The 22,035-nt window shown below is 41.0% G+C and overlaps 3 non-coding genes across 3 annotated transcripts; 1 reads left to right on the top strand and 2 right to left on the bottom strand.

The window, feature by feature from the left end:
• The first annotated feature begins 443 nt into the window (after positions 1 to 443).
• LOC126012613 (small nucleolar RNA SNORA51) lies at positions 444 to 576 on the top strand. The gene has a single exon (XR_007497064.1). It is a non-coding gene; the product is annotated as a small nucleolar RNA SNORA51 (small nucleolar RNA).
• Positions 577 to 10,877: 10,301 nt separating this feature from the next.
• Positions 10,878 to 10,981, bottom strand: LOC126012686 (small nucleolar RNA U13). Its single transcript, XR_007497111.1, has one exon. It is a non-coding gene; the product is annotated as a small nucleolar RNA U13 (small nucleolar RNA).
• A 10,417-nt stretch (positions 10,982 to 21,398) lies between these two features.
• On the bottom strand, positions 21,399 to 21,505 carry LOC126012916 (U6 spliceosomal RNA). Its single transcript, XR_007497259.1, has one exon. It is a non-coding gene; the product is annotated as a U6 spliceosomal RNA (small nuclear RNA).
• Between the last annotated feature and the right edge of the window lie 530 nt (positions 21,506 to 22,035).

Here is a 22,035-nt window from a genome sequence, read left to right as displayed (position 1 = left end):
GAATAAAGACAGACCCTCAGATCAGTGGAACAGGCTTGAGTACTCAGAGAATGTTCTCCAGATATACCATCACCTAATTTTTGATAAAGGTGCAAGAAATTCAATAAGTGGTGTTGGCACAACTGGCTAGTCACTTGTAAAAAAGCAAACTTAGACCTCTAGTTAACATCATGTACAAAGATAAAATCCAGACCTGAAACCATAAAGTATATAGAACAACATGTAGGTCAAACACTCCATGACATTGAGACTAAAGGTATCTTTAAAGAGGAAACAGCACTCTCCAAAGAAATAATTACACTGAAAAATATCATAACAAAATGTGACTGAATGAGAAAAGTAGAAAGCCTGTTTAGAGTACAGGCCGGTGTGGGGTGGGGAGAAGGACACTTGGGATATTGGTCATGGGAACGTTGCACTGGTGAAGGATTATATATAGATAAGGCCTCCCAATACTTACCACAGGCTGTGTTCTTTACAATGACTGTATAGAAAGAGGAGGTACAGTAAATGCACTCCATATACACCTCAAATCAGACCCTTTGCCTGGTCTGTATTGTGAATTAAGGGACAATAAAAAGAGTACTTGGAATTGCTGTAGCAAATCTTGAACAACCTGATTATGAGCATTTAAAGAGGTAGTTAAATGTTTGAAAACAAACCTACCACATAAGACAAATCTATTACTATGTTACATGGCTCTGAAACATGTGATAATAAGTGATTTAAAGTAGCAAGCTCCACTCGCTGAGCAAACTTATAGTTAGTGTGAACTATTGTGGTCAGTAAAGAACCCATTATGCCTCCTTTTCCTGATGTTGACCCGTCAATGTAAAATACAGGGGCATCAGGTATAGGAGAGGAGAGAATAATCGATGATACCACCAATTGTTGAGGCACACATTTGTGAGGCTGTTTGTTATGCAAATAGTCCCATTTAGAGGCCTGACATCTAAGCAACATCACCCATAGGGGTAGCAAAATGTAAAAGCCATACTTTCTCTCCAGGTTCAAACCTGGTAAGATAGGACTCTTTAAGCCTGTCCATAAAAATTTTTAATTGTTGTTCTCCTTTTGAGATAAGCACCTGGGAATATTTAGTCTGGATCACCTTCCAAATTAAGCTTTGAGTTTGGGATCCCCAGAGATGGGCAGACCCAGTTTATATGACCTAATAGTTGTTAAAAGTTAAAAACCATTGAGAGTACTTAAATATTACTGATAAATAGAAATCTTTTGTGGATGCACTAAAGTATGCTCCAGTACAAATCTCAAGTATTGGAAGGGAGCGGGTCTGGATTATTTTCTGTGGCTATAGTTAGCCCAACATTCTGCAAAGTTTTTAATAACATATTCATAAACACCTTGCAATTCTTTGTGAGTCTCAGCCTCGATTAAATTGCCATTCATGTAATCGATCAAATATACTTTGTGAAGGCTTTCAGAAGCTGGATGTAAGACCACATTGACAAAATATTGACACATGTTTGGTAAATTTGCCATACCTGAGGCAAAACCATTCATAGGGTCTGTTATTAAAAGAAGGAACTGAAAAGGAAAATCTTTCTTTTTGGGGGTGTATAGAATTATTATATAAACAGTTCTTTAAATCAATTATTATTAGAGACTAGTCTCGTGAGAGGGCTACTGGGGAAGGTAAACCATTTTGCATTTCCCCATGAAAACCATTTGAGAATTAACAGACCTTAAATCAGTTAAAAGTCTCCAGCTAGCTAAATGCTTTTTGATAATAAATATTGGAATATTTCAATTCGAAAATGAGGTTTGGAACTGGAGAGATAGCTCAGTAATAGGGCGTTTGCCTTGCATGCAGAAGGATGGTGGTTCGAATCCTGGCATCCCATATGGCCCTCCGAGCCTGCCTGGGGCGATTCCTGAGCATAGAGCCAGAAGTAGCCCCTGACCACTGCCGGGTATGACCCCCCCCAAAAAAGAAAATAAGGTTCAATATATTCTAGTCTCAATTGATCATCAGCTAAATTTTTAAGTCCTCTAATTGTGTGCTATGAAGGGCCCCTGGAGAAACCATATTGGAACATCAGATTTCCATTCAATAGGAATGGGTTCTGGGTGCTTTAACCCCATGGCCCCAATTAAAAAGGTGAAACTTCTGAATTAAAATACTGGGAGGTGTTTAGGCAAGGGATGGGATTTTTTTCGTTCCTCTTTGTTTATACAAATCATGTCTCCCATATGTTCAAAGAAACTGGAGCTACGAATCACAAAATTACTGTTGTTGGGTCTTTGAATCTACACATTTCAGATATCTAACGCTCTGGACAACAGAATTTTTAGGCAAGACACCTATTATCCCTTCTCAGTTGTGTTGGATTTCTTGTAAGGCCCAATTTTGGGGCCAATCTCTCAAGGAAATTATACTTCTGCCCCTGAATCAAACATGCCGTCAATTTGTATGCCCTGACTTACAAGAGTTAACATAGGATTTTCCTCTTTTCATTTAACCATAAAAGCCACCAAATGTAATAATACAATACAACTGTATTAATAAAAGCATCTGGGTTAGTACTTCTGAAGCCTCTTCAGCTGATTCGCCCTGATTTCTTTCTTTCTTTTTTTTTTGTGGTTTTTGGATCACACCCGGCAGTGCTCAGGGGTTATTCCTGGCTCCAGGCTCAGAAATTGCTCCTGGCAGGCACGGGGGACCATGTGGGACACCGGGATTCGAACTGATAACCTCCTGCATGAAAGGCGTTTGCCTTACCTCCATGCTATCTCTCCGGCCCCTCGCCCTGATTTCTTAGGCATAACATAAGGAAGAAATAATATCTGAGCTATGTTTTTACCTTTCTTAAATATCCAGATTGTGGGTACTGAGACAAGAACTATCATTTCTCCTACATGGTCAGAATCTACAATACTCATGTATAATTATTTACACTTGATTATAATTATTTTATTATATATTATTATATATTATATAACATAATTATAATTATTTACAAGAAGAGTGTTAAATCTCTTCTTGCTAGAAAAATACCCACAGTTCCTTGAAGAAGAGACCCTGTTATGCCAGACCTAAACTTACAAGGTAATTGAGCTGGAAGGATGGTTAAGTCCTCTGGATATGGAATATCTATACTGCAGCTTCCGGAGGTGACAGGTTTGAATGTTTTTATGTTTCAGAATTTTATGAGTCTGGACCAGGAAGCTGAATTATTGTCGGATTGGTCCCCTGAGTTTAGGGGCCAAAGACCCTACTCTGAGACAGTTTATTGAGACAGGTTAAGTTTGTCCTGATCTCAAGGGGGGCAGATTCCTGAGCTGGTACAAAAGAGGTTGTGATCTGCATTCATTTTTAAAATGTCCCATCTTGTCACACTTAAAGCATTATACATGCCACATGAGTTAAGTTTCGAATCCTTTCCCCATTTGCTATCCCGGTGTGCCTGGCAGTCTCTCGCCCAATGAGCTTCCATACCACACCTTTGACAAAGCCCAGGTATACTTATTATGCAAAGGCCTGTAGTGTGATACTTTGGGGTCTGCATTTGAATAGCTTATGCTGTTAAGGGTCCAGTGCAAGAGATGAAGTCATGCCATTGACCTGATCCCAGGGTCTGTACCTGCATAGTATACGATATTACAGGAGCAGCTGTGGGGAGGTGAGGGCTGGTTGGTGGAAGCCACGGATACAATGGCATAAGGCCCAGAAGGATAATTACTAGAATCATTGTGGGGAGGAGGGTGGTTACATATTGGGTTATTGTAATAGCTGACATTTCTACAAGCATATTGCTATCCCATTACATATTCATTTTCTATTATAGGGTGTAATATAGCTTGACACTGCCCGTTAGTATTATCAATTACTAAAGTTCTTATCAGGCATTGTCGGGAGTCTTTATTTTTCACCTGTCTCTCAACCGCATTTTTTGTTTGTTTTTTGGCCACACGACGATGCTCAGGGGATACTCCTGGCTATACTCTCAGAAATCACTCCTGGCTTGGGGGACCATATGGGACACTGGGGGATCAAATCGTGGTCCATCTTAGGCTAGTACAGGTAAGGCAGATGCCTTAACACTCGCACGACCCCTCCAACCCCTCAATCGCATTTTTTTGGGATATTTTTTGGGGGGGTCACACCCAGCAGTGCTCAGGAGTTCCTCCTGGCTCTATGCTCAGAAATCACTCCTGGCAGGCTCAGGGGACCATAAGGGATGCCGGAATTCGAACCACCGTCCTTCTACATGTAAGGCAAATGCCTTACTTCCATGCTATCTCTCCGGCCCCCTCGGTCGCATTTTTAATCTACCTAGAAAATCTGCATATGGCTATGTAGTCCCCTGAACAATCTTAGCATCGCTACCAATATATGCGGCTTTAGAGTCAACCTTTTTCCAAGCCTCTAAACTTGCAGGGGGTTCTCAAACTTTTTAAACAGGGGGCCAGTTCACTATCCTTCAGACTGTTGGAGGGCCAGATTATAGTAAAAACAAAAATTATGAACAGATTTCTATGCACACTGCATATATCTTATTTAGAAGTGAAGAAACAAAATGGGAATAAATACAATATGTGGCCCGTGGGCCATAGTTTGAAGACCCCTGCTAAAACGAAATCCCTAATCATCCCTAAAACAGTACGTGGTCATCTAGTCTGCTTATTCTTGCCTCTGTATTCCCATTTTCTTTCCCCTGCAAGTACTTTATAATTTAATTGTATACCTTCAACCATCTTTCCAGAGTGATACATTTTTTAAGTTGGTCCCGAGACAGTTTATGGAAATAAAATTTCTATTGTAATTATTGAGATGAGTCAAGACAGATTTTGGCCACTCTTTTAAAATCTCTGAGAGTCAAATTCAACTCATTACTCCAGAACCAAGGTGTTTAATGCAGTAGGGAGCTAGATGCCCATATTCAGTGAATGCTTTCTTAAACTTATTGAGGCGGTGTATACTTACACCTTCATAGGTTAAGACCATTTTATCCTCTTGGTCGGGAAAATTGGTTTCTGAGTCTGTCTCGTTACCAATTTATTTAAGAACTGGCCCCATGATTGGATATTTTTCTGATGGGGTTTCTTGTTTATGAATTTGTATTCTAACCTGTCTAAGAACTATTTGTTTTGGCAAATTGTTTTCCTGGTGAGGAAAACTTACTTCCGAATCTGTATAATGCCAAGCTCTCTTATGACTATTCGTTTTTGGGAATTAGTGGGTCTGCCACACACCCTGTGAGAGAAATAGGATTTGTTCTGCACTCCCTCGAAGTTTATGGTGGAGTTATAGTGTTCGTACTGCACTCCCTAGGAGTTTGTGGTAGAGGGAGTTTTGGTGATACACTTGCAGATCTGCCCTTTGCCACAGCTGATTGGACCACTTTAGTTACTTGTATTAAAATCAAAATTTCAGGCAAAATATTTGGAAGCTATTTTATATTTTTCATCACTTCTTTCTGATCCATACTACCTGTTGAACTAAAGTGTCTTCTGGCCCAGCGCCTGTAGGAGGCAGTGTAGGACCTGCTGTGGGACTCAAGTTTTGACCATGTGTATGATAGGAAAAATCTGAAAATGAAGCTTTTTCTGAAACCATCTCATATATCTTCTGAGAAAAATCAGTGTATTTTAAAAGTACATAAGACATTTTCTGTGACACATCAGAGTTTTCCACCCATGTTTTCTTTATTCCATGAATCTTATACTTTAACATAGCGAAAAAACCAACATACAAATTTTCATCAAACAAGTTATAATATCTGTATTTTTCATGTTTCTAGTACTATTTCCTAACCAAGTAGAGTCAAACTTACAAACCCATAATGGCGAAAACCATTCAGAATGAAATGAAATCAGCTCCAGATTGGTTCCAGACGGGTCACTGTTATGGGTGCCATTAAATTGAATACATCCTTTTGGGTTCCTACAATGGAACACTGGCAAGTCGCTGTTCTGTAATCAATCAGCAGTCTGGAACATAATTCACACACTAATGTAAAGAGAAAAGGCTTTGGAAAATTCTCCATGTTACCCTTTTCTCCAGCAGCCGCTCCAAGATACTTCATAAGATCCAGAAAGTTGGGAGTATAGCTCAGTGGAAGAGCATTTGGCTGTATAAGATCCAGAAAATGAATTTCTTCCAATCATGCCTTTTATTTCAGGGGAAAAATGTCACCTTGAAGGTGGGAACATTCGGTTTCCACACATATCATAGGCTCTAAATTTAAAGATAATTCTATCCAATGAGTAACAATGAGTAATAGATTGAGGTAGAAACAGAAAAATCTCGTAATCCCACAAAGGATGACAGTGACTCAGGAGATACTAACAGGCATTCTGAGGTGGCCAGCCCTGAAGTGGTCACCTCTGAAGTAACCACCTCTTCTGCCCCCTCCAAGCAAGAGGTCAGTTTTACATATAAAGTATTTAAAGATCCTGAAATAACATCACAGGAAGGAATGACTATTTCTCTGTCTCCAGAAACTTTGTAGGGGGTGTATCCCAAAGAAGGGGAATTAGATTCATTTTGGGTTAAACAGTTGAAAAAATTAGGATTACTAGTATTAACTTGGCCTATCCATCCTAATGTTGATCCCCCTACAACAACCCTGCCGTTGGTTTCAGTTAAAATATGTGGTCTTTCCTCCTTTCAAAAGGCTATTGTGAAAGCCAAAGTGCAAGGGGAGAATGTTATTGGCTTCTGCATGTTTCCAGTTAGAATTAGCGAGTAGGGAAATCATGAGTCTATGACCTTGAGAGTGATCAAGGAAAAAAAAGTGATAAAGGAGATAAAACTGGTTTGTTCCCAGCAAGGCCGTACAGCTTCATGCACTCTTCCTGTAGTGCAAAGCATATCAGAGGAGAATTTGTGTGCTAATGACTGGAAGCAGTTAGTGAGGGCTGCCCTATCTGCAGGAGATTATCTGTTATGAGAAGCTTATTTTTATAGTTCCTGTGAAGAGACTGCTAGAATGAATAGAGCTCAAATGTCCCAGTTCCTGTGGATATGCTTTCTAGGGAGGGTCACTATACTGACGCCTGAATCAACTGGATTTCACTCGAGGTGCCTATGTACAAATTAGAGCGGCTGCTCCCAAGGCAGGAAATGAGGAAACTAACAAAAATGAGGAAATGAGGAACTAACAAAACAGACCGGGACCTGAAGGTGGGTAGAATGATCAGTGACCCTTAGGCTGGAGAAATTGTGGTGAAACAGCTAGTCTTTTAGAATGCCAAGCAGATATGTCAGGCTGCCCTCTGCCCCTATCGCCAGTAGGCTGATTTGCAAGATTATGTTCACATCTATGCTGAAGTGAGCCCCTCTTGGTTGTAAGGCATTACTATGGCTGCAGCATTAAAAGGCACTAATTATTACCAGAAACGTAACCAACACGTAGGCAGACTTACAGAGAAAGGGGCATGTTTTATGTGTGAGAAACTGGGACACTATGCCGAATATTGCAGGAAGGAAACCCAGGAACCTAGATTTTGTCCCTGGTGTCATAGGGGAAAGCATTAGGCCATTGAGTGCAGGACTAAGATGCCCACTCAGATTTAGGGAAACCAATGGCGGGATCTGTCCCAGACGCCTCAAAACAATTTGAGATGCCTGATAGTCACGACCCAGGAAATAGACTATAGCCAGTTCCCTCCCTTCTCTGTGCCACTGCCAGCAGTGCATGACTGGATCTTTCCAGTTCCACATATTTAGTTTCAGTCCTCAAATGGGTACTCAAATTACCCCCACTTGTGTTTGTGGGTCCCTGCCCCTATGGGCTTAATCTTCGGCAGAAGCCATGTCACCATGAAAGGTTTGCAAATATTTCCTTGGGCAATAGGTGAGGACTTTGCAGGAGAAATTAGAATTATGGCACAGGCCACAACAACTGTAATTGACATCTTTAAGAGTGACCAAGTAACAGAGCTCCTGTTGACTCCTTATGCAACTACAACCTGGCCATATCAACAAGAGAAGCAAGGTACTGGGGGATTTGGTTAATCTAATATTTATTGGGCATCTTACATTATGAATTCTAGGCCAAAATATCTTTATATTAATGGGAATTATTTCTGTTATTTCCTCCTTACATTGGCCTGACAGTTGGCCAAAGGAAATTTATTGTTCTTAGCTTGCATTGGTGGGAGGAAGAGAGGCATAGTGGAGTTTTCCAGCCCTTTGTCCTTCCCAGTCTCCCCGTCAATCATTGGGGATGATATTTTGGCTGAAATGGGAGCTACCTTGGTTCTGTCCTCACTCTCAGGACTACCCACTTTTTTTTAGGGTCCACTGCTTGAAGAGATAATCCCATGGCCTGTCTTAGTGAAGACTCTATATGGATAGAGCAATAGCCCCTGAATAAAGAAATGCTCACATCTGCTAGAGCTAGAGATTTGGTATAAGAACAACTAAAAGCAGGACATATAGTCCCTTCCAATTTCCCTAGGAATTTCCCTATATTTGTGATTAAAAAGAAATCAGGAGACTTTTGCAGGATATGAGAGCTGTATAATAAAACCATGGAGACCATGGGAGAGTCATGGGAGCTTTGCAGCCTGGTCTGCCTCGTCCAGTTTTATCCCTAAAAAGCATTTGTTCTTATTATAGAACTTAAAGGTTGTTTTTTATACTATATCCTTGCATGGAGCTGATAGCAAACACTTTGCCATTAGTGCACCCTGGAGGAATTTGTTACAACCCTATAATCGGTATGAATGGGTGGTCTTACTGCAGAGTATGAAAATCAGCCCTACACTGTGTCAAAATATTTGTGCCAGATACCAGTGTTCCTGTGCACAGGTAACACAACACCCTTTAGCTCTGGTCATTCATTATATGGATAATCTATTACTCACCACAGAGGTAGAAAATGATATGCTAGTTGCTTATGCTCATCTTAAAAATGTTTTTTTTTGGGGGCTGGAGAGATAGCATGGAGGAAAGGCATTTGCCTTGTATGCAGAGGTCAGTGGTTCAAATCCCAGCATCCCATATGGTCCCCTGAGCCTGCCAGGAGCGATTTCTGAGCATAGAGCCAGGAGTAATCTCTGAGCTTCCGGGTGTGACCCCAAGACAAAAAACAAACTAAAAAATGTTTTGTTTTGTTTTGTTTACTTTGGGGGCCACACCCAGGATTGCCCATGGGCTACTCCTGGATATGCACTCAGAAATCGCTTCAGGCTTGGGGAACCATATGGGATGGTTTTTTTGGGGAGCGAACTGCTGTCCATCCTGGATCAGCTGCATGCAAGGCAAACACCTTACCATTGCTCCATCACTCCAGTCCCCTTAAAGATGTTTTGAAGGTTAATAATTGAACATTGCTCCTCACAACATACAACAAAAATTGGCATTTGAATATTTCTGGACTTTTATTTGGCGGGGAGGGTTTGGGTCACAACCAACAGTGTTCAGGGGTTACTCCTGGCTCTGTGTTCAGAAATCGCTCTTTGCTGGTTATGGGGAACATATGGGATGTCGGGATTGGAATCACCGTTAATTCTTGTCAGTGGTGTGTGCAAGGAAAATGCCCTACACTGTACTATCTCTCTAGCTCCATCTATATGAATATTTAGGCTATAAATTTTGCAGAGGTTATTTTCCTACAAAAGTTGCAAATCAGAACAGATTTCCTCACAACTTTAAATGATTTTCAGAAATTATTTGGGGCTACAAATTGCATCTGTCCATCCTTGAAATTGACTACTGGACAGCTAAAACCATTGTTTGATATTTTGAAAGGTAATGCAGATCTCACTTCCCCCCCTAACTCTCACAACTGATGCTCACCTTGCCCTTCAGTTAGTAGAGCAAGCCATTATGCAAGCACAGCATAATATTTTATATTATGCTTTCCCTTTTTGTTTTGGTGTATATTGCCAACTAAGTATATGTCCCTCAAATCCCTCTACCCCCCTTTTTTTTCGCTTTCTTGGCTTTGGAGGTCTTGGGTACCAAAGCGGAGGTGTTTTGGACATATGTCCCTGATCCACCTCTATTCCAGCAACCAAGCCACATGGAGGGGGACCTCAAATTCCCATTTATACCCACTTGTTAGCTATGGTAGCAGATTTATTCAGCCTCCCACTTGCCCTGGGAAAAGGGGAACCTTAATTATAGTGGGTTGTCTTATGAAACACCTGTATGTCTATATAATACTCATATTTTTTTATCACATTCCTAATTGTCTTACTCTTCATTATTTGAGCATGTTAAGCAGAGAAAGTTGGTTGATTTGGGAACCTAGTTTTGTTTTAACATGTCGGCATGGAGGTCAGAGGCTTGGGCTTCCTGGATTCTGCAGACATCAATTCACTTCCTACAGAGCCACCACACCTGATTTGCACAGTTTTTTTTTTTTTATTGTGGTCAAAGTAAATTACAATTCTTTCACAGTAATATTTGAGGAAAATAGTGACAATGAATGAGGGGCATTCCCACCACCAGTGTTGTCCTCCCTCCACTCATGTTCCCAGCATGCATCTCAAATCTCCCTCCTTTACCCTCGTAATGCTAATACAACTGTTTCCCCCTTGTACAGCTTATTGTAGATTGGGTATCAATTATGCTGTTGTTGACTTTTGATTGGGTATTCATGTCTGATCAGTTTTTATTTCCACCAAATGAACATATGACTATCTGGTTTTGGTACTATCCATTTCCCCCCCCTCAAATTATGAGGCTGATTAAGGTGATTCCAATAATGTTGTTATATTGGAGATATAAGAAAAGATATAGGAAAAGAAAAGGAAAAAAAAGAGGCAAACAAACATAAAAGAAAACCTAGGTGTTATAAATATTCATTTTTGTGGAAGAAAGAGAAAAAAGAAGAAAAAGGTAAAAACAGGCCAGCAACTTCTTTTTTTTTCTTTTTTGTCCTTCTTTTCTCCCCCCATGTCAAAAGGGTCATGTGCCGATGTCATAACAAGGTTGAAGGGAGGCACATATCACACAGACGTGTGAAAACCCGATCATCATGCTTCTGAACCGGAAAAGGATCAGCAGCAACTTCTTAAAAACAGTGTGTTTCACCCTCAAATAACTAAAGCACTCCTTGGGAAAAGAAATATGGGAGGCATTACTTCCCAATTTTTTTTTTTTTTTTTTGGTTTTTGGGCCACACCCGGCAGTGCTCAGGGTTTACTCCTGGCTGTCTGCTCAGAAACAGCTCCTGGCAGGCATGGGGGACCATATGGGACACCAGGATTCGAACCAACCGCCTTTGGTCCTGGATCGGCTGCTTGCAAGGCAAACACCGCTGTGCTATCTCTCCGGGCCCCTACTTCCCAAATTTTAAGCTGTATTACAAAGCAATAGTTATCATGGTATTGGAATAAAGACAGACCCTCAGACCAGTGGAATAGGCTTGAGTACTCAGAGGATGCTCCCTAGACATACAACCACCTACTTTTTGATAAAGGAGCAAGAAATCCTAAAATGGAGTAAGGAAAGCCTCTTAAACAAGTGGTGTTGGCACAACTGGTTAGCCACTTGCAAAAAAGTGAACTCAGACCCCCAGCTAACACCATGTATGAAGGTAAAATCCAAATGGATTAAAGACCTTGATATCATATCTGAAACTATAAGATATATAGAACAACACATAGGTAAAACACTCCATGACATTGAGACTAAAGGCATCTTTAAGGAGGAAACAGCACTCTCCAAACAAGTGGAAGCAGAGATAAACAGATGGGACTATATTAAGCTGAGAAGCTTCTGCACCTCAAAGGAGATACTGCCCAAAATACAAAAGCCACCCACTGAGTGGGAGAAATTATTCACTCAATACCCATCAGATAAAGGACTAATATCAAAAATATATAAGGTACTGACAGAACTTTACAAGAAAAAACATCTAACCCCATCAAAAAATGGGGAGAAGAAATGGACAGACACTTTGTCAAAGAAGAAATGCAAATGTCCAAAAGACACACAAAAACTGCTCCATATCACTAATCGTCAGGGAGATGCAAATCAAAACAACTATGAAGTACCATCTCATGCCTCAGAGATTGGCACACATCACAAAGAATGAGAGCAAACAGTGCTGGCGGGGATGTGGAGAGAAAGGAACTCTTTTTCACTGCTGGTGGGAATACTGTCTTGTCCAACCTTTATGGAAAGCGATAATGGAGATTCCTCAAAAACTGGAAATTGAGCTCCCATATGATCCAGCTATACCACTCCTAGGGATACACCCGAGGAACACATAAATACAATACAAAAATCCCTTCCTCACACCTATATTCATTGCAGTGCTATTTACAATAGCCAGACTCTGGAAACAACCAAGATGCCCTTCAACAGATGAGTGGCTAAAGAAATTGTGGCATATATACACAATGGAATACTATGCAGCCATTAGGAGAGATGAAGTCATGAAATTTTCCTATACATAGATGTACATGGAATTTATACTGAGTGGAATAAGTCAGAGGGAGAGAGATAGACGCAGAATAGTCTCACTCATCTATGGGTTTTAAGAAAAATGAAAGACATTTTTACAATAATTCTCAGAGACAAAAGAGATGAGAGCTAGAAGGTAGCTCATGACATGAAGCTCACCACAAAGAGTGATCAGTGCAGTTAGAGAAATAACTACATTGAGAATTATCCTAACAATGTGAATGAATAAGGGAAGTAGAAAGCCTGTCTCAAGTACAGGTGTGGAGACTGGGTGGGGAGGAGGGAGATTTGGGACATTGGTGGTGAGAATGTTGCACTGGTGAAGGGGGGTGCTCTTTATATGACTGAAATCATACAACTGCAATCATATTTGTAATTATGGTGTTTAAATAAAGATAATTTAAAAAACCTGTGTGGTGTTTCTTCTTCTTCTTCTTCTTCTTCTTCTTCTTCTTCTTCTTCTTCTTCTTCTTCTTCTTCTTCTTCTTCTTCTTCTTCTTCTTCTCCTCCTCCTCCTCCTCCTCCTTTCCTCCTTCTCCCCTCTTCTTCCTCCTCCTCCTCTTCATCTTCTCCTCCTCCTCTTCTTCTTGTTTTTTTTTTTTTTTCCCATAGGCAGGGTAAGCATTGGGGAAATTAGAATGGGAATTCCCTTGGCCTAGGTGGAGATACAGGGTTTCTCTGCCCCTGAAACATACTGCCATAGGAACAACTATAGGCTCCATACTCACTCATTTACTCACCCCAAGATCTTCTTATGGTGCCAGGAAACTTTCCACTCAAATGTGGGTGATGACATCCCGCCTCTGTAGCTGGAGATCTTGTTATTTGCATAGGCCATAGGGAGAAGGCTAAGAGAGAGTTTTTTTTTTTTTAATGGTTTTAGGAGCTCTGTTCCATTGCTGTTGTTGCAATCAGTATTCTGTAATTAGTGGTCTTGGTCTTTGCTCAGATCCTAGGACAGAGCCTAGGATATATTCTTTCAGCATTGCTTGGTTGCAATTGTCAAAGTCAGACCTTTGGGGTTAGAGATTTTGGTTTTTGCATGAAACGTAGGCTAAGGTCTAGGCTAGGAACTTCCTCATTGGTCCCTTGATAGGTTCTGTCCATCCATGTTTGCCAAAGTCAATCCTCTGTAGATTGCTATTTTGGTTTTTGCTTAGGGTGAAGGATTTGCCTCCTGATTGCATCATACAGTTAGGTGATGAGATAGGGCAGCCCTCTCTTAGCTCAAGTTGATGTCATTTCCTTATGTCAGTATGTCAGGATGTCATGTTAAAACTGATGCAAGTTGGTGCCGGGATGGTATTCGGAGTTTCCCTGGGAAGTTTGGTTCCTGGTGCTGTTGCTGGACCTGTGTTGATTCCATGTCTGGGATCTGGGGTTCTGGGTTGGACGGTTGCTATCCAATCACATGGAGTTAAGTTGGGTACATGACACATGTTCAGGGTGGAAGACGTCCCTGTGTTATAAATAGTATGGGTTCTTATCCCTAGTAAATGGAGCTTGTTTCTGAGTTTGCACAGTTCTTGAAGTGGAAATTAAACATACTTTATGGCTTCCCTGCCAAGCCCTGAATGCAACCATGTTACAACAACTCTGATGTTACCTGACTAACATGGCATTTACAGTTTGGAGGACAGATACTGGGGCAAATGGATTTTGAATGACTGACTCTCTTTGGGAGTATTGGTGAAGAATATCAATATCACATTTGGAGACTTGCCCTTGCCATTAGCAAGTATGACTATAACTTACCATGATAATCAAGATCAATATAATCCTAGTGGGGAGGAAGAAGGAAAAGGTAACAAAATAAAACAAGAGAAAAAAAAACCAACAAAAACAAATAGGCCAGCAACTTCTTTTTTTTTTTTTTTGACCAGCAACTTCTTAAAAACAAAAGAAGAAAATAATGGGGTTATTAAATATTATGGAGGATCTATTAAGGCTTGTGTGCCTTATCCTTGAGGATTGTTAGTAGGAAATGAAGGAATTGAAAGAAGGAGTGTTTCATCCACAAATTGCTATTTGACCAATTGCATTATGGGAGTTGGGGATAACAGTCAAGTACTTAAGGAACAACAGCACTTGTGATGCTTTGCGAAATGGTGGGTTGTGTGTTCCACAATTCCCAGAGAGTGAGAGGGGTCCATTGCCTCCTCATCTGGCTTTTTCCCTCCAGTAGACTTTGTTTATCCCAATAATAAAAAAATGTGAGGTGGGGCTGGATCAGTGCGACAAGCGTTAGGGCATTTGCCTTATACTTGCTTACCTAGAACACAGTTTGATCCCTCAGTCCCATATGATCCCCCATGCTAGGAGCAATTTCTGAGCACATAGCCAGAAGTAACTTTTGAGCATCACCAGGTGTGGCCCCCCCCAAAAAAAAAAGTGAGTTACCCCTTTCCCCAATGCCCTAACCTTTCTATTGAAATGTTAATATCACCTGGCTGGTCAGACCCACCCTCACCTGAAAGGAGTTTGCGGTTTGCAATTACAATAATGCCACACAAACTCAAATATCTTGGAGTCAACTTGACCAAAGACGTGAAGGACCTATACAAAGAAAACTATAAATCCCTGTTCCAAGAAATAAGAGAGGACACACGGAAATGGAAACACACACCCTGCTCATGGATTGGCAGGATTAACATCATTAAAATGGCAATACTCCCCCAAAGCATTATACAGATTTAATGCGATCCCCTTAAAAATATCCATGACATTCTTCAAAGAAGTGGATCAAACACTTATGAAGTTCATCTGGAACAATAAACACCCTCGAATAGCTAAAGCACTCCTAGGGAAAAGGAAAATGGGAGGCATTACTTTCCCCAACTTTAAACTATACTGCGAAGCAATAGTTATCAAAACAGCATGGTATTGGAATAAAGACAGACCCTCAGATCAGTGGAATAGGCTTGAGTTCTCAGAGAACGTTCCCCAGACATACAATTACCTAATTTTTGACAAAGGAGCAAGAAATTCTAAGTGGAGCAAGGAAAACCTCTTCAACAAGGGGTGCTGTCAGAACTGGTTAGCCACTTGCAAAAAAGTGAACATAGACCCCCAGTTAACATCATGTACAAAGGTAAAATTCAAATGGATTAAAGACCTTGATATGAGACCTGATACCATAAGGTATATAGAACAACACATCGGTAAAACACTCCATGACATTGAGACTAAAGGCATCTTCAAGGAGGAAACTGCACTTTCCAAATGAGTGGAAGCAGAGATCAACAGATGGGAATACATTAAACTGAGAAGCTTCTGCACCTCAAAAGAAATAGTGCCCTGGATACAAGAGTCACCCACCGAGTGGGAGAAACTATTCACCCAACACCCATCAGATAAGAAGCTAATATCCAAAATATACAGGGCACTGACAGAACTTTACAAGAAAAAAAATCTAATGCCATAAAAAAATGGGGAGAAGAAATGAACAGACACTTTGATAAAAAAGGAAAACAAATGGCCGAAAGGCACATGAAAAAATGCTCCTCATCACTAATTATCAGGGAGATGCAAATCAAAACAAAGATGAGATACCACCTCACACCACAGAGATTGGCGCTCAATACAAACAATGAGAACAATCAGTGCTGGTGGGGATGTGGAGAGAAAGGAACTCTTATCCACTGCTAGTCCAACCTCTATGGAAAGCTATATGGAGATTCCTCCAAAATCTAGAAATTGAGCTCTCATTTGACCCAGCTATTCCACTTCTAGGGATATACCCTAAGAACACAACACAATACAAAAACCCCTTCCTCACACCTATATTTATTGCAGCACTATTCACAATAGCCAGGCTCTGGAAACAACCAAGATGCCCTTCAACAGACGAATGGCTAAAGAAACTGTGGTACATATACACAATGGAATATCATGCAGCCGTCAGGAGAGATGAAGTCATGAAATTTTCCTATACATGAATGTACATCAATCTATCATGCTGAGTGAAATAAGTCAGAGGGAGAGAGAGAGACATGGAATAGTCTCACTCATTTATGGGTTTTAAGAAAAATAAAAGTCATTTTTGCAACAATCCTCAGAGACAATGAGAGGAGGGCTGGAACTTCCAGCTCACTTCATGAAGCTCACCACAAAAAGTGGTGAGTGCAGTTATAGAAATAACTACACAGCCTTTCTTGGAGCCGGGAGTCTAGCAGGAGGAGGTTTGGCAGGCCCCTGCCATGCCGGAGGCCTGCTTGACCAGGTCTAGTGGGGGTGTGGGACTTGGGTAACCCCAGCACCCCTCTACCGCCTTGCTCCAGATCTCCAGGGCTTTCCCGGGCCATATGCCTGGGCAAGCCGGTGAGTTGGGTCCCTTGGTGGAGCTTGAAGGTACCCTAGGCCTTCCCCCATTATCCATTCAGCTCCTTAGGGAGGGTCTGGGTGGGGCTCCGAACTTCTGGCCTCCCAGCTTCTTGAAGTCACTGGTAATCTCTGTCTAGTGTATCGCCCCTGTGCGCAAAGAAACATTAATAGTACTCACACAAGAAACTCACTATCATTGAATTATGTTTTTATGTATGCAGAATGTCCATTTTATACTCTGCCCTTTTGCATACCCCTTCATAAGTTCATATTTCTTTTTTTTTATTTAAACACCTTGATTACATACATGATTGTGTTTGGGTTTCAGTCATGTAAAGAACGCCACCCATCACCAGTGCAACATTCCCATCACCAATGTCCCAAGTCTCCCTCCTCCCCACCTGACCCCTGCCTGTACTCTAAACAGGCTCTCCATTTTCATATTTCTCTTTGACTTCTTTAATTCCTATCATCATTACTCCTCATTTACCCTTTCTAACTTAACACCCACCCAACTATTTTAAAAGGCATAAAAAAGACACATGTTTTCAACATTTTATGGGTGTTTTCTTTGACGTCTATAAACTTTGCTGAATATTTTCTTATACAGTGACGGTCTTCCCCCCCATGTTTTTTATCTTCTCTTTGTGAACTGCTCAATATGGAATTTGGTGTGAAAGAATCCCTCAGGTTAATACTTATGTTTGAACCAAGTCATGGGTCTTGTTGGAAATATTCTTACGCCCCCATATATCTGATAGCACCACGTGGCTTTATTTCTTGTTTGCTTAGGCACACTAAAATGGGAAAATACTATACATACCAATAGGTTCTTATCTAATAGAGATGGGAACAAACAAATCTTGTAGTGCAATGAGACCTTACACCCTGAACATTGACATAAAGACCAGGAGAATGGGCATTCTCCATTCACCCCTTGATCTACAGAAGACATTTACAAAACATCCAAGGTTGTATATAACATCACCTGGGGGCATTCCTGTACCAGGGAAGACCCTACAGCTGCTCTGACATCTATCTACTCAAAAGAAACACCCCTTAACACTGAGAAGACAACAAGAACAATGACCTGCTTACTGGACAGGGCTTGCTGTATTGCCCCTTAATTGTGAGGTTTGTCTATAACATCACCTGGAAGCAATCCTCTAGCACGGAAGATCCTACCACTGCTCAGACATCGTCCTGCTCAAAAGAGACTTCCCTTAACAATGAGAAGACTTAACAACAACAACCTGCTTACAGGAAAGGGCTTCCTGCATTGCCCTTTCATGGTGAGGTGAAACGAGAAGACACTCCACATCAAGACTTCAATGTAGGACATGCAGATTCCAGAATCTTTAATACAGAAACATGATACCAACAACAGAGACTGTGTGAAAAGTGTGTTGGCACTACGGACAATGTCTTGGATCGGATGATAACTTGCCTGAAGCCTAGAGCTGGTCTTATGCCAGGAAACTTCAGGGGTAGGATCTCTTTGTATTTAGGCCAAGGTTATTCCTTTCCATGCCTCTCATATTTTGGTGGGCCTATGCAAACAACAATTGCCACTCTAACAACGTTTTTACTGTGCTCCTTTGACTCTAATCCTTAAAACGCACCCACTTAAAATTTGAGTTAACTTAAGCTAATATTCATGTACATGGAAATGTAAAAAATACTATGCCTCTAATGTTAAAGGAGTTACGTAAGTTTGATGGCTTTAGATTGCCTTGTGTGCTGTTAAGAAATATTATAATGTGCTACAATCTGGGGACTCGAGGGACAAAATAATCGCACATGGATTCTGTTTTATTTTATCTTAACGTTCTTTGGCTGAAAGTTCAAAGTTAAGATATCAGCAAGGGGACTTCTTCTGAGAATTATATTATGGGTGATTGTCCTTCCATTGTAACTTTACCTTGTCCTCTTTCTTTGCATCTTTTGTTCTCATAATTCAAAATAAAAAATTAATAAAAAAAAGAAATAACTACACAGAGAACTACTATAATCATGTGAATGAATGAGGGAACTGGAAAGCCAGTCTAGAGTACAAATGGGGGTGGGGTAGGATGGAGGGAGATTTGGGACAATGGTGATGGGAATATTGCACTGGTGAAGGGGGTGTTCTTTACATGACTGAACTAATCACAGTCATATATGTAATCAAGATGTTTAAATAAGGAATAAAAGCTGCTGTCTGGGGGACGGGAAAAAAGAAGGAAGCATGAAGAGTAACTGAGAGGGAGACAGAGAGAGCTCTTGAAAGAAAAATATGACTTAGGCAGACATGGTGCCGAGTCGCACATGGTAAATATGTCCATGGAATAAAACGAGCTGACTTCAATGAAACTTTAACTGACTGCTGTGATTATTTCTATGTCATTATTCTGTGTCTTCAGACCTGTCCACCAAAGGGACTTGCCTTGTTGAAGGAGGCCTCACCCACAATACCAGGTCTTTAGATTATATATATATTTTTTAATTTAAAAATTTTTAAATTTTGGTCTTTGGGTGACCCAATGGTGCTCAGGAGTTACTCCTGGCTCTGTGCTCATAAATTGCTCCTCGCAGGCTAAAGGGACCATATGGGATGCCAGGATTTGAACCACCGTCCATCCTGGGTCAGTTGCTAAATTTTATATTTTAAATTAAAACTACAGTGCATCAACCAGCTTATTTTATTGTGCCCACCAATGTTACTGGGCCTTGGAAGAATGGACTATCAGTAGAATTGTGGCAAAGAGTGACTGCTGCCTTTAATGGGGGAAAAAGATTTCTTGGAATATTAATAGTTGGTATTACTGCCTTGGTTACTCTTATTGCTTCAGCTACAACAGCAACATAGTTCTGGCACAGCAAGTACATACTGACCATACTGTAAATAATTGGAGTAAAAATGTTACTAAAGCGGCCCAGAGAGATAGCACAGTGGCGTTTGTCTTGCAAGAAGCCGATCCAGGACCAAAGGTGCCTGCTAGGAGCTATTTCTGAGCAGACAGCCAGGAGTAACCCTGAGCACCGCCGGGTGTGGCCCAAAAACAAAGAAAAAAGTTACTAAAGCATTAGGATGTCAAGAGGATATAGATAGGGCATTAGAAGAAAAAATGTCTTATGGGATACTGTGCAAGTTATGGGAGATGTGTTAGAAAACATGAAGGTTAGAAATATTTTAAGGGGCCGGAGAGATAGCATGGAGGTAGGGCGTTTGCCTTTCATGCAGGAGGTCATCGGTTCAAATCCCGGAGTCCCATATGGTCCCCCGTGCCTGCCAGGAGCAATTTCTGAGCCTGGAGCCAGGAATAACCCCTGAGCACTGCCGGGTGTGACCCAAAAACCACAAAAAACAAAACAAAACAAAAAAAATATTTTATTTTATTTTATTTTTTTTGGCTTTTTGGGCCACACCCGTTTGATGCTCAGGGATTACTCCTGGCTAAGTGCTCAGAAATTGCCCCTGGCTTGGGGGGACCATATGGGACGCCGGGGGATCGAACCGCGGTCCGGTCCGTTCCTTGGCTAGCGCTTACAAGGCAGACACCTTATCTCTAGCGCCACCTTCCCGGCCCCACAAAAAAAATATTTTAAAATGTCATCGAGATTATCAGTGGATTTGTGTTATCTCGCACAGTGTAATGAAACTATGTATCCTTGGGAAAAGATTAAGAATCATGCTATGGGAATATGGCATCATGAGAATATTAGTTTTGATCTGAAAATACTGCATCAAGAAATTGTGGATATACAAAATGCCCCCTCTTTAAATGAGGATGATTTCTTTTCTTTTTTCTTCTTTTTTTTGGGGAGGGTTTCGGGCCACACTCATTTGATGCTCAGGGGTTACTCCTGGCTAAGCACTCAGAAATCGCCCCTGGCTTGAGGGGACCATATGGTATGCCGGGGGGGTCGAACCTCGGTCCTTCCTTGGCTAGCGCTTGCAAGGCAGACACCTTACCTCTAGCGCCACCTCACCGGCCCCAGATGATTTATTTTCTAATTTTACAAATTCGTTGGCACAATATGCTAACCTTCACCACTATTTGCATTCTAATATTGGGTTAGGAATTATTGTCTTATTATTATTATTTACAATTATTTGTTTACTCTGTTTATGTCAAAATTATGTTAAAGATAGGTATTTTGGGTTGGAGCTATAGCCCATCAGTTGAGCGTTTGCCTTGCATGTGGCTGACCCAGGATGGAACTGGGTTCTATCCCCGGCATCCCTATGGTCCCTAAAGTCAGGAGCAATTTCTGAGCACATAGCCAGAAATAACCTCTGACTGCTACCGAGTGTGGTCCAACCCCCTACCCCAATCTGATACAATACAAGGCTGCCTTCTCTCACCACTCCTATTCAACATAGTGCTGTAAGTTCTTGCCATAGTAATTAGGCAAGAAAAAGATATCAAGGGGATTCAGATACAAAAGGAAGAAGTCAAGTTCTTACTGTTTGAAGGTGACAAGATTCTATAGATACATAGAAAATTCTAAGGACTTTATCAAAAAGCTTCTAGAAATAATAGATTCATATAGCAAAGTGGCAGGATACAAAATGAACATGCAAAATTCAATGGCCTTCTTATACACCAATGATGATAGAGAGGAAATGGACATTAAAAAATCCCATTCACATTAGTGTCACACAAACTCAAATACCTTGCAGTAAACTTTTTTTTTTTTTTTAAATATGGAACGCTTCACGAATTTGCGTGTCATCCTTGCGCAGGGGCCATGCTAATCTTCTCTGTATCATTCCAATTTTAGTATATGTGCTGCTGAAGCGAGCACATGCAGTAAACTTAATTAAAGAGGGGAAGGACATATACAATGAAAACTACAAAATACTGCTTCAAGAAAGAAAAGAGGGGCCCGGAGAGATAGCACAGCGGTGTTTGCCTTGCAAGCAGCTGATCCAGGACCAAAGGTGGTTGGTTCAAATCCCGGTGTCCCATTATGGTCCCCCATGCCTGCCAGGAGCTATTTCTGAGCAGACAGCAGGAGTAACCCCTGAGCACCGCCGGGTGTGGCCCAGAAAACAAAACAAATAAATAAATAAATAAAATAGAACAAGAAAATGGAGACATGTACCCTGCTCATGGATTGGGAGGATTAACATCAATAAAATGGCAATACTCTCCAAGCATTATACATATTTAATGCAATCTTTCTAAGGATACCCATGACATTCTTCAAAGAAGTGGATCAAACACTCCTGAAATTCATTTGGAACAATAAATACCCATGAATAGCTAGAGCAACCCATAGGGAAAGGAGTATGGAAGGCATCACTTTCCCCAACTTTAAATTGTATTACAAAG

Source organism: Suncus etruscus, chromosome 6, assembly GCF_024139225.1.
Source record: "Suncus etruscus isolate mSunEtr1 chromosome 6, mSunEtr1.pri.cur, whole genome shotgun sequence".
NCBI lineage: Eukaryota > Metazoa > Chordata > Mammalia > Eulipotyphla > Soricidae > Suncus > Suncus etruscus.
The sequence above is the reverse complement of the archived record's forward strand: the minus strand, read 5'-3'. Positions and strand labels throughout refer to the sequence as shown.